Genomic DNA, 13,716 nt, shown 5'->3' with positions numbered 1-13,716 from the left:
AGCAAAACAGCCACGTTTGTTTGCCTGTGTCAACAACAGCACTGTGACTCTCACTGTGACACCGTCAACAACTGTCAACTGTGTGTAAAAATGACTACTAAACTTGTTTTTATGAATTAAATGAATACATTTCAAAATGCTGTTTTTAATGCCGTTTTCTACACATGATAGCTGGAAATAAATTTTTCTCTTGGAAAGAAAAGAATGAAACGCATACATAGATATACTGGCCTGCAAAAATATTCATCCCCTTGGAATATTGTTTACATTTTATGTATAATATGTGATTACACATATTCCTTCTCTCAGTATTTTTATTGCAAACCTAAGACACACACACAATAACTCAATTCAATTCTTCTAATGGACATGGTGAAATGGCAGCTTTCACGAACTCTGAATATAGATTTCACTGTATTTATTCATTAAAACTCTGAATATATATAAAATAATATATATATATAAAAATTAACACCATCGCTACAGTGAAACATAGTGGTGGTAGAATCACACTCCGGGGACATGATTTACTCCTCAAACTGTAGCTTCTTGTCCAGATTGAAGAAGGAATGGATGGAGCCAAATACAGGATATTACAAGAAAAACTGCATTAGACTGCAAGAAATTTTTTTTGGCCCAACTTCACCATTTAGCAGGTTATTGGTCACAAACACAAGGCAATAACAATGCAGGAGTAAAAATCCAGATCCTGAACCCCATTCTGAATCTGTGGCAATCTTTGCAAATTGCGGTCAACAAACATTCTTTCAACCAGAACAATTTGGAGCAAATCAGGCAGGAAAAATGGATGAAAATCACTCCCAAAGCTTATAGAACCTTAACACAACAAACACTGAGTTGCAACAAAAGCTGGTTTTGCCAAGTACTAGCCTAAAGGGATTGTATGCTTATGTAAGTCGGTTTTTTTTTTTTTTTTTTTAAATATCTGCTGACTTGATTTTAAGAGCACAATGATTGGCTTGTGGACATCTTGCACAGCCAGTATTTGTTATCTGATTACATCCCATGCAGGCAACTCAAAACAATAAATGCTTTGTTAACATCTTTGCAATCTTGCCAATCTTGCACGTCTTTTTTTCATAGACCACTTACTTAACTTACAGGTTCTTATTTCAATGTTTTTACTAACCTCAAAACAAACAAAAACTACAATCACTCTGTCATTTCCTCCACTAGAGGGCGACCTCACCTTATTTTCCTGTGAAGTTTGCCCATGTACCATGTTATTAGAGTGGTCTTTCATTCATTCATTGTGACATTCACTTCTCAGTCTGCATGTTCTACCTTGGTGCTCTGAGGAGACCGACGTTTGCTGATCTCTGGACCTGATCTGCTAGCATGATATTCTCCAATGTATTCTGTACTCAGTTAACATGCAAACATGAGTGGGCTTCTTTCCATTTGCTGACATATCTCCCTGTGGCACTTTGGTTGACAGCCATATAAGTCTCTTCATCTCTCTCACTATTCTGCCAATGCTTACGCACAAGCAGCTCTACAAACATGTCCAGGTTCAACATTAGCTGGATTACTACTGCTACTACTACTACCAACAACAACAACAACAAAATGGCTGTAAGTGTGTTTCTTCTATTAAAATTCTACTCTATCTCTGCTATCCCATAGCAGTTAATTTCCAAGTGTCCACCATGTGCCATCCAAAAAATAGCAGGCCTGTGGTAAATGCTGCAAACATTGTCAAGGCACTGCTGACCTAGTCAATGACCTAGACAAATCTGCCCTATGTGCCAGGGTCACTCTTCAGGCCTGCTGCCATTGCAGCTTGAAACCGCACTCAGCATTGATAAAAAACAGTACAAACACCATTGCCTTTTGCACAATATGTCACTACGTAAGAGTGCACAAGTGCCTCTTACGTCCTGCTACAGTACATGACCTTCAGCATAACTGAAGAACACTACACAATACTCTGGATGTGCAGATGTTTCCAAAAATACCCTCTTGTTGCATTGCTATTTGTTTAGACGTTCAGCACATGGCACAGTTCTCTTTCACACCTGATCCAAGTTTTGGTGGGTTTCAAGTGTTGGTAGATTCAACATCACTGATTGAGGTACGGTAGATAATAAAGAAACGCTTTCCAGAAGGTTCTTGCAAGGATCTTAATTGGACGGTGTAATAGAGGGTGATTAAGGAGTAGCAAGACAAAGGTAATAAAGAAAGCATTATTTAACATAGTCTAATTTGGCTTTCATACTGTTTGTCGAGCTTGTCGTCTTGTTTTAGTTTTGGGTGGTAAATTTAAAGAAGTTTATTTGTAAAAAAAAAAAAAGAGTCATTTGAAGGCAATGAAATCACGTCATTAGAAAACTGTTTATTTCAAAGAGCTCAGTGTTGAGGTAATGTTTGTTTAACAGCAGCTGATCTTCTATGCTACATAATGTAGCTAGCGCGATGGATAAACCACCAGGACTGCAGTGTGGAAAACGAAAACAATTGCTCCTGGTCCTACCTCAATAAAAGGGTTAAAATATATTGGAGTAAGCAACGACTCCATTATATGAAACGAGAAGAATGGTGAGGTAAGTTTAGCTAATCTGCTAACGTTAACCGGGTATATTTAATTAACCTGTTTACTAGCTAATACTAGGTTAGACCGTCCCCGATTCCAGTAGTTGACACAATTGTATAAGTGTAATAAGTCAAATTTTAACGAAAAAAAACAAGGATATTTTTCATTTAGTGAATTCATCATCTAACCGTGTGGCGTTATGTGAGCAACAAACATATAATTATCATTATTAAAATATCTCTGCAGGCAAAATAGTGTAGTCGCTTATAGCCCTTTAAGATCAGCAATAGAAGTTACATTTCACATGAAAATATGGCATTAGACCTTTACTATTTCCCACTTGTATATTTTTTGTCCGGATAATTTCACTTTTGTCTGAGTATAAGATTTTGACATATTATACTTTAGCTTTTTGAGTACTTCCTCCACAGCCTTCATTGGGTCTTTAGTCATTATGTACTCGACATGTACTGTGCAAAATATCCAAGTGATGCTTTCAAACTTTCTACTAGTTGATGCTGACTGTTTTGCAATTGTGTGTTCACTGTAAAAACCTCCTTTGGTGCTATCATTTTTAATCGCAGCAATTGCCTCAGCTGACACCCACAAGGAGTGTTCTGTGTCTCTCTCACTTTCTATCTCTCTCTCTCTCTCTCTCTCTCTCTCTCTCTCTCTCTCTCTCTCTCTCTCTCTCTCTCTTACTCTCATTCTCTCTCTGTCTCTTTCTGTCTCAGTATCAGTTTGACTCATGGTTTGTGTAGCATTTCAGAGTTCTGTCTTGTTAAACATTTCATTAATGATGTTCATATTTCAAGGGGGGGGGGGCATGGTGGCTTAGTGGTTAGCACGTTTTCCTCACACCTCCAGGGTTGGGGGTTCGATTCCCGCCTCCGCCTTGTGTGTGTGGAGTTTCCTCCGGTTACTCCGGTTTCCTCTCCCGGTCCAAAGACATGCATGGTATCTCTGGAAAATTGTCCGTAGTGTGTGAGTGAATGAGAGTGTGTGTGTGCGCCCTGCGATGGGTTGGCACTTCGTTCAAGTGTATCCTGCCTTGATGCCCGATGACGCCTGAGATAGGCACAGGCTCCCCGTGACCCGAGGTAGTTCGGATAAACCGTTCTTCACCAGAGTAGCTCTTTACAATACAGTAAGTTTGTAGTCTCTGATTTAATCTTAATTTAAACAGAATGAAACCAGGACTGAAGACCTGACTCCACTATTAACTATATGGTTCATTTAATTAAAGATTTATTTTTATTTTCAAACAACACTTCTGATTACTCTTGGGTCGTGTGCTTCTTTCGTGACAACATACCATAGTGTACCAAAGCAAATAATATCATTTTAATTGGAATTTAAAACCGCATAAAGAGTTTTAATGCAATAATTATAATAATTAAATAAGTAACAACATTAGTACACAATTCAGCCTACAGCCTAGTCAGTTATTCCAGCCTTCTTGGAGAACATGCTACGGTTTTGCAAGGAAAATCTCAGACAGCATCTTTTTATATTTTTCGTATTGTATTGTATTGTATTGTATTTATTTATTTAAAGTAAAATGCTAAATTTCCTTTGTAGCATTAATCCTGTTTGGACCAAATATAATATTTGAAAACTAATGCATTGTCTAAAATAGAAACATTTATAAAATAAACCTTTTTTTTAAAAGTATTTTTAAACAAAATGACTGTATGTCCCATTTTATTAGTAACTTGTATTAGTAACTCACACTCACTCACTCATTTTCTACCGCTTATCCGAACTACCTCGGTTCACGGGGAGCCTGTGCCTATCTCAGGCGTCATCGGGCATCAAGGCAGGATACACCCTGGACGGAGTGCCAACACACTCACACACTACGGACAATTTTCCAGAGATGCCAATCAACCTACCATGCATGTCTTTGGACCGGGGGGAGAAAACTGGAGTACCTGGAGGAAACCCCCGAGGCACGGGGAGAACATGCAAACTTCACAAGGCGGAGGCGGGAATCAATCCCTGACCCCGGAGGTGTGAGGCGAACGTGCTAACCACTAAGCCACCGTGCCCCCCTAGTAAGTAATAGCTAACAAGAAATACTGACTCATATTGACTTGTTGCATTATGTCAACAAGACCTTTTGAATTTATTAGTTTAAGCATATTAAATTTTCATAACTAATGAATGAATATATTTGTGTGTAGAATCTGATTTGAGGTCTTGAGTGCAGTCTTCTCATCTTGATTCAGCCATGATTCAAAATTACAGATTTCTTGGCTAGTTCTATTGTGGTTGGTTCAATATCCAGTATTTTGTTCATTCCAACATAAAAGCAGAAAAACAAGATCAATCCTAAACAATACTACAATACATAGATTCAGTTTAACTGAAAGGGATTTATTTTTTTTTGTGTTACAGGTGGATGATCCATTCATCTGAGGATTTCTAACCAATGCGGAGGAGATGAATACTATTTCCAGACTTGTCCATGTCCACATTTGTGTCTCTTTTGTCGCCAGGTTTGCTCTTGTCCACTGTGGGCTTTTGCCTCTCATCCCATATGAGATTTTTTGTGCTTCAGTCAGGACATTAAATCATTAACATTCATTAAATATTAATCATGAACAAGTCATCCATCATTGGGTCATGTTCAATATTTAGCAGTGGATGTCTCATGTCCGTAACTCTGAGGCTCTGTAAACTGTAAACTTTGTTTACAAATGTTTATTGTATCTTCATCATCAGGATGAATCCTGCTTTTTTTTTTTTTTTAAAAAAAGTGGGACAGATTAGTCTGTTTTCACGCATTCATTGTTTTTAATACTCGGTTGAATTCATGAAAGGTTTTTTCTCTTTCTTTTCACTGTTAGTTTTGCACTTATTTTTCTCTAGCCATCGTTTTGCCATTGTATTCATTTGCAGGTTCGGACAAAGGGGGGTTTAAAGCAACTCTTGCATTTTAAGTAACTGTGTAAATGCAGTCTGCTGCCACCATGAGGTGAAAGGGATATTCAAAAAGAGAAGCTGCCAGCCAATTAGCATCTTTCCAGAGGCCACATATGGCCCTGGGGCCAGGCTTTGGAAACCCCTGATCTAAACGATTAGCAGTAGACAAATGCCCAAGGTATGACAAGAGCTTACAGTGGCTTAAAAAGGTGTAACCTGTACAAGGAGAGACTCTGACAGGTCTGGCCATGACATTAATTCATTCTTCTTCAGTAAGCGCTTTATCTGTGTCCAGGTCAAGGTGGATTCGGATCCTGTTCCGGGAACACTAGGTATGAGATGGGGAATACATCCTGGAGATGATACTAGGTCATCTTTGGGCTTGCAGATATGCAGTTATGGTCAAAGGTTCAATATTACTACAGTAAAATATGAGGGCACCTGATATATACATGTCGATTGTTCTATTATGTTATAATGTAAATGATAAGAGGAACTTGAATAGTTAAATGTAACTATAAATAAAAAAATTCAATGCATGCGTATATAAATAAATAAACCTGGATATTATATATATATTTTGTTAAATAAAAAACATGATTATATGTAAATTGCTGAGGTATAAGAAATAAAACTCTAGGGCTGGCTGATGGCTGTTAGGTTGGTAACTCTGCTCTGTGTCGCTGTGCATCAGCCGCTGTGCATTTTATCCGCTGTATATCTTCCTCATACACCTTACAATGTAAAAAAATATATATTCATAAGGATTCATACAGAAACCTCATTTTGCAACCTTTTGATGTTTTTTAAGTAATGTTTAAGTTTAAAAAGCTAGACCAACAATCAGAAAATTAAGACTAATCTTAGAAGAAGCCTTTATTTGTCACATAAACATATGATACACAAACATCTGATAGAAATGGCTAATGCATCACATCTGGAATGAATCTCCCAAGAGCCTCTCAGTCTCTTAGGAACACGTCTTTACCAATGAGACGTCTCCATTTACAGTAACTCTACACCATTACACACATTACACTCGCACACACAGCTGTAATTAGCAGCTATTTGTATTGACCTCTGTTTCAGTAATTAATATTTCTTCTTGGTCATTATGCGTCAGTATTTTTTAGGCATAGAATCAAATCCTAACCCGTTGCTATGCTAATTATCACAAGTTTGCAGGTAGAAGTCTTGCAGTGTTCATAGTATCATGAGAAGGACTTATGCAAGCTGATGGTTCTACATTCACACGTTCTGCAATTTGTGCTTTATCCTGATCAGGGTCATGGTGGCTCCAGAGTCAATCTTGGGATGGATGGAATGCAGGTTCATGACATTTTACAGCACTTATCAAGAGTGTCCAAAAGTGGCAGCTTGGTGGATTTGGGTTTTAAACCTACAACCTTCCGTTCAGTAGTCAGTCTCTCTCTTCCACTCACTCTCACAAATTCACCTACTGGTGTTTGGTAAAGTGGGAGGAAACCAGAGGGACATAGGGAGAACATGAGAAACTCTAGACAGTAACTCGAGCTCAGGATCAACATGGGGACCATTGTGTGAGATGGAAATGCTATACATTTCACCATCCTGTAATATTAGTCTATGCTAATGGTTAAATGCTGTGTGTGTGTGTGTGTTCCCAGGATAGACTCAATTTCCAGCACAACCCTTACTAGGATAAAGCATTTATTGAGGATAAATGAATAAGATGGGTTGGCACCCCACCCTGGATGCCTTGTGCCCAGAGTACTCTGGGATGTAGGCACCAGGTTCCAGGTCCCTTGTAATCCTGTGGAGGTGTGTAGTAAAAAAAAATGGGCAGCATTGCAGGACACTGAAAATTGTAAGTCCTAGACTGAACCTGTATCACAAAATGACTGAATAATGATGACATTTGCAGAACATAATGTAAATATCTTATGAAATATTTTGATACAGTTAAACGACTGTTATGTTACAGTAGTGGAGTGTTGTGTAACTATCTAAAAGGAAGACAGCATATTCCCACCTGCCTTACATAACCACCTGCATACTTTCCCAAGCTATCAAGCTGTCTGTGTGTGTGTGTGTGTGTGTGTGTGTGTGTGTGTGTGTGTGTGTGTGTGTGTGTGTGTGTGTGTGTAGGAACAGCATGACATCTCGCTGTACTGCTTCTATGACAACAAATAAAGTAGCAGCGTGAAATCTTTGAAGTGCACAAAAACAAGCACAGACAGTGTTTCACCCAAATGGACCAACACTTGCGTATGTTCCTCCGACCTGTTCGCGGTAGTAGTTCAGCAGCTCGGGTTCTCCGCTAAGAGCCAGAAGGTTGCGAGGTCAAATCCCAGGACTGCTGCGTAGGCACTCTACAAGACCTTGATATAAACCTTTCTGTCAGTGTTTGCTACACTATGGGGCACTTGAGGACCAGAGACACCTCTGACTCAGTGTAATCATCCCTGACCTTTCTTGAGGTGTCTGCTGAAGTGAGTGTGGGGGTATTCTAGGGGGAAACATGGGGGAAAAAAATCAATATCGCAATCGTGATGTTTGGTTTATGAACCTGACGCTTTGATTTCAAGTATCAGCCAAGAAATCATTCCAACTGGTGAAAATCTATTCACAAACCTATTCTTTATCATATATTTCAATGCAAATTTAACGCCCCCCCCCCAGCATTACTTAGCTTTACTCATCTCTAAACTACAACTGAAAGGAGAGAAAGACGAACAGACTCGTTCCATCAGCACAATGCTTCCCCCTTGTGGACACCTACATTACTGCACGCACTGAAAGTGGTTACTATAGTAATACATCGTTTAAATAAAGATGTAGAGCAACTCAGAAATCATAGAATCTACATTCAACTATTTATCTCCATTAAATATCCCCAAAACCTCTTCTCAACATCTTTTACCCAAACTGAATATATTCCTGTTTTTGTTTTGTCTTTTTGCAAAATAAACGATTAGACATCAGTAAAAGTTGCATAGATGCACTTACACTTTAATCCCAATGAAGAAATTAAAATATGCAAACTAGAAATGCCACCATCCCTACACATGCCACATTTTATCCTGGTAAACTACCTGGCTTACATTTGCATTCCGGGTGTAAACTCCGTTTGTCCTAATACTACTAACTGTATTTGTATTTGTTGTAGTGCTACAATCATATCAGTATCTGAACTTAGATTTAAACTCAGAGAAGAGTTGGAAATAGACATGTGCATGGGAGTTGTTGTTTTTTTCCCCTCTCATGCAGGCCTGCATCATTCCTACCTGCAATCACAACATTTCTTGTTCCCCAAAACATAAACAACTCGACCTGACCAGGCAGATATTAAGGATAATTGACCAAACACTGTTTTACATATAAGTGTTTTATGAATGCTGCCTGTAAGCTGTAAGCTTCGCTCGTGACAGATTTGTATCAGCAAGGCAAGGCAAGTTTATTTGTATAGCACATTTCATACACAGAGGTCATTCAAAGGGCTTTACATAGAAATTAGAAAACAATTTATAAGAGAGAAAAAATATATATACAATAAAAACAAGGAACAATTAAAGACAATAAATGTGATTTTAATAAAAACAGTTTAAATTGTGTTAAAAAGAATAAAACAGGAGTAAAAGTGATTTGGATAAAAAGTGCAGTCAGTGTGAAGCAGCACAGCGCTCATTCTGTAAATGCAGAGTTAAACAGATGTGTTTTTAATCTTGATTTAAAAGTGTCTACTGTTGAAGCACATCTGATCTCTTCTGGAAGCTGATTCCAGCTCTAGGTGGCATAATAATTAAATGCTGATGCACCTTGTTTTGAGTGAACCCTTAGTATCTCTAACTGACCTGATCCTAATGATCTGAGTAGTCTGCTTGGTTTATATTCAATTAGCATATCTGTAATGTATTTCAGTCCAAAAGCCATGACTTGATTTATAAACGAGTAACAATACTTTAAAATCTATTCTAAATGTAACTGAAAGCCAGTGTAAGGACCTGAGGACTGGAGTGATGTGCTCAGACTAATGCTCTTTTTGGGGATCCCAGTAAGGAGTCCATTGCAATAATCCATCATTGCAATAATCCATTTGTATCTGTTTTCGTTTGCTCTGTATAGGTATTCGGTTACATCCCTAATTTCCATATCGAGCCTGAATGTGTCTTTTTTTAATGCTTGCTTAAATAAATTCTCCAGAAAGGACTTAGAGTCGAGGTCATACGTTTACAGACGCCTTGCGGAACCAGCAAAATGTTAATTTCAAGGAAAATTTGTTTATTTATTTTTAAAGATCTTTTACATAACAGGCAAAATAGTAACTGAATTTACAGAAAAGAACTAATACAAAGGTTTACACACGCTTGTTTCTTAGTACTGTGTGTGTTAAAGCCTGGATGATCAGCAAAGTATTTTTATGTTTCTTTACAGTTTTTCATGAGTCCCTTGTTTGTCATGAGCAGTCATACAGACCACTGTGCCTTCCTAAATCCTCCTGGTCTTTTCCAGCATCTTCTGCATATCTAATCTCTTCCCAGCAGCGACTCAATGATGTTGAGGACAACCGAGGGACTTTTGAAAAAGGTGCAAACCAACGCGATCAAACAACGAGAAATTAGTAATCAAATGCATGTAAACATTTGAACTGGTTCATTAGTGAAAATTTAGTTATTAGTTATGTGAAATAAAAACAAAATGGATTTTTTTTAATTTTATTTCAGTTATTAACATTTGCAAGACTTATGAAAACTCATAACCTCGAGTGTAAATGTAAAAGGCAGCACCTACTGGTATATAAATTAAAAACAAACACGGTTAAAGTCATGATGTGTGAATTTAAAGCCTCTCCAGCTTGCCGGTGATCCTGAGAACAGCATATTCAAGGACACGGCAGAATGAATTTACTCAGTGACAAAGCGAAGCCAAGGGGTCACGCAGACACCAGACTTTAAACTGTGACCTTATTGACAGCACTGTAGGACCACCAGCACCATCTTAAATCCCAAGAGTCCTGAGGTTTAGAGGACAAAGTAGCAAGTGTAGCAAGGTGTATAATATCCAGTGCAGTACAGGATACAGTGATGGAGCTCTTTAGAGATGAAATGTTGTCTTTATTATATCCTTTCTCTATAGAAAACAAGATGGAATCTTCCCGGTAGTGTATATCATTAGAAGTAGGTGACAAACATTTCATTCCAGTTCTATAGAGCAATAAAGAAGGTGAAATATTCACATACAAACTGTACATAGACATTGGACATATTTCAACCGCCAGGAAAATCCTGAACATGGAGCCGTTACATTAAACCAATAAATACAAAATACATTTGTCGTCATCCTACATCTATTGTGTAACATGATAATAGCAGTAAAAATCAACCCAAAACACTTTTGTCAAGCTTTACTAATGACATTTTAGTGATTTCTGTTCTTCCCTGTTGACATGTTACTCAGTAAGCTTCCTATAATGTTTCTTGCAGTCTCAGGATGATTCAGAGCTCCTGTACTGTAGATATTTCACAGCTAATTGTAATTGATGGTGCTGTAGGTGGTTTGGGTTACTGACAGGAAGTGGGTTTTAGCAAAAACCTCATTATTTTTCAGGGTTTTTTTGTTGTTGTTGTTTACTTTCTCATTTGCATGATCTCTTTTAGATGGCAGCAACCTTCATTAAAAGCACATTCCCAAGCCCCTGCTTCTGCCTCCAGAACTTAACCCTCGACTCCCCAGATTGGAAAATTGGGGTTCATGCGAATGTGGCAAGAGTGTATTGTGTCCAGACCAATAAGCGATGTGTTTTAAGCTGGCCTTGGTGATGGTGGATCCAGAAATTACATGAACACATTCCCACTTGTTCACCAGAGAACTTAGAGGAACATCCGTTACACACATGGTGAGAACATGCTACATCTACACAGACAGTAACCCAAACCAGAGATCTTGACACTTTTAAGGCCACCATGATGTCTGTAATGACATTCCATCATTTCATTGTATCTGTTATTAATAATGTCCTGAGTAGACAGTGTTTCAATTGTCAACGCTTACTGAACTTGAACTTGACTTTTTTTTTATCTTTGAGCTTTATTTCTTCCAGTACCTCTCCACTAAACAACTCATTTATTTTTTTTTCATCCCAAACCAGTTCCTGGCTCCCTAGAGAGTCCACATGTTTTCCTTCTCACAGGTCTTAACACACCAGGTATTCACTGTTCCTAATTGTTTTGGGAACAATTGGTGAAGAGCAAGCCTGTGAAGTGCAGAGGGGTTTCCGTCCAGTGGGAAGCACTGGTTTACGAGCTGATGCATTGTGTACAGTACCTGCTCTATAGGGACCACTGAGTTGGACCAATTTTTGGACAGGTGTGTCTTAATGTGAGGTTTTACCAAAGGAGTATATGTTAAGTTGTTAGATTCCTCTAATCACAACTCTAGTAGATGCGATTAAATTGGTTCAAATCTTTATTAAGGTTTAGACAGAAATCCAAACAGTAAGATCCTTGTAAACGCACATGTTTTGTTAAACAGTAAACCAAGCACCAGACTGAATAATACTCTCTACAGGCGCTTTACAATGCTTTTGACCCGGATCCATGAACCACAATGTTAAGTAGAGATGTTATCCTGGGTACTGGAGCATCAGCCATAGTACATGTTTCAGGTGAAGCTCTGTATCGGTGCTTGTGATGTTTTCCTCTAATGACGTCATCCGTCACGAATCGAAGCCTCGTTTAGGGATTGCTCCCAGAATGAGTCCGCTTTGTTAATGGGTTTGTTTTATACTCTGACCATGTACTGTACATGTACTCTTCTTCTGTCGAATTTGAATCATACAGACAGGATTGTGTCTTTAACCTACAAATTAATTAATGTGCAACAAAAACATTAGGTGTTTATTGGCCTGGATTGGTCCAGATGTGGTGGTATGGTGGTTCAGAGGGTAGTATTGCCAACACACACCTCTTTAACTGCCGTATTTTGGTTATCGTAGCATTTCCGTCATCACAAATCAGTCTGGTTATTCTCCTCTGACACTCACTCCTTCTCCACATCTCTCACAGGAGATCAGCAGCAGCAGTTTATTGAAAACCAACGACCATGCCGAACTCACTGAGCTCACCATTGAGGATGGCGTAGAAGTGATTTCTAACATTTAAACATTGCCGGTATGTGCTGTATTTGTGAACTGACCTTGATTCCGATCACACCGTATAACTAACTGCATTGCTAATGATCTCATTTAGATTCCGTGGTACAAACTGGTACAAACACCTTACTTTCGCTTTGCTATCTTGTTATTTTTACAACGTTTAATTCAAAAGACAAGATCTAACAACAGTGCTGTGTTTGGCATCCCAGAATGCAGTGCAGCATGGCGACACGATTTCCGTTTCCTTGACATTGCAATTTAGAAAAATTAAACACTAGCTAAGACTGCAATCGAATAGAAATAAAAAAATCCATCAATCCAGCTAAATTTTAGTGTAAGGTATAAAACTAGTGTGTATTTAACAGTTAAAATCATATTACGTCACGTTATAACATTATGTTCCGTCTTTTGTGTGTTTTCCATTCTGCCTCACTACGCTTTGTCAAGCGCCAGAGAAAAGGACGACCGGTTTGTTTTTAACACAACAACAGATGGCTCAGTGTCACTGCGTTCTACTCCAAGCTGAAAATCTGAAAGGGAATATTGCAGTGGGGAAAAAAAAAGAAAACAAAAAAAAAAACAGGGCCCAGATTGCTGGTTCCTCAGCTGCCACTTATCCCAGGGGTAAAATTAAGGAAGTTCAGCATTTGTTTGCGAGCCAAAAGAGCTATAATTATAAGTAAACCCATGCAGACATACAATAAACATTAAATCAGTCACATCTTTATTAGAATTTGTTTTATCTGGCCCTTGTAAATACAACGGGTTTGTAAGCAGTCACCGTTTGGGAGCAGGAGGCTTGTGTTTGTCAGGGAAATTAGAGTGATGCTGTTTAACTACAGTGAATTAAGGACTCTTTACTTCTTCTCAGTATGAATGGCTCACGAACGCGATGGGTATTTAATATGAATTGTAGAGAGGAATTAAGACGGATTTCTAAACGATATGTGAAATAAGAAAAAAAAAAAAAAACATGTTTTTTTTTCATATCATGGACATCATCTATATGACATGATTCAGTGACATATCAATGAGAAATCCAACTAGTTAATAGTTTAGAATATGGATAGCGAGATAGCGCTGAGAGCGATATCTGAAACCG

The 13,716-nt window shown here is 38.3% G+C and overlaps 2 long non-coding RNA genes across 2 annotated transcripts; both read left to right on the top strand.

The window, feature by feature from the left end:
- Positions 1-1,653: 1,653 nt before the first annotated feature.
- On the top strand, positions 1,654-8,534 carry LOC113638300. The gene is made up of 5 exons (XR_003439562.2): positions 1,654-2,192; positions 2,400-2,564; positions 4,955-5,814; positions 6,767-7,328; positions 7,610-8,534. It is a non-coding gene; the product is annotated as an uncharacterized LOC113638300 (long non-coding RNA).
- Positions 8,535-9,130: 596 nt separating this feature from the next.
- On the top strand, positions 9,131-12,741 carry LOC125139774. The gene is made up of 3 exons (XR_007138879.1): positions 9,131-10,048; positions 11,119-11,357; positions 12,526-12,741. It is a non-coding gene; the product is annotated as an uncharacterized LOC125139774 (long non-coding RNA).
- The last annotated feature ends 975 nt before the right edge of the window (positions 12,742-13,716 follow it).

The sequence above is a fragment of the Tachysurus fulvidraco genome, chromosome 20 (assembly GCF_022655615.1).
Source record: "Tachysurus fulvidraco isolate hzauxx_2018 chromosome 20, HZAU_PFXX_2.0, whole genome shotgun sequence".
In the NCBI taxonomy this organism is placed as follows: Eukaryota; Metazoa; Chordata; class Actinopteri; order Siluriformes; family Bagridae; genus Tachysurus; species Tachysurus fulvidraco.
This window is presented reverse-complemented; position numbering and strand designations above follow the sequence as displayed.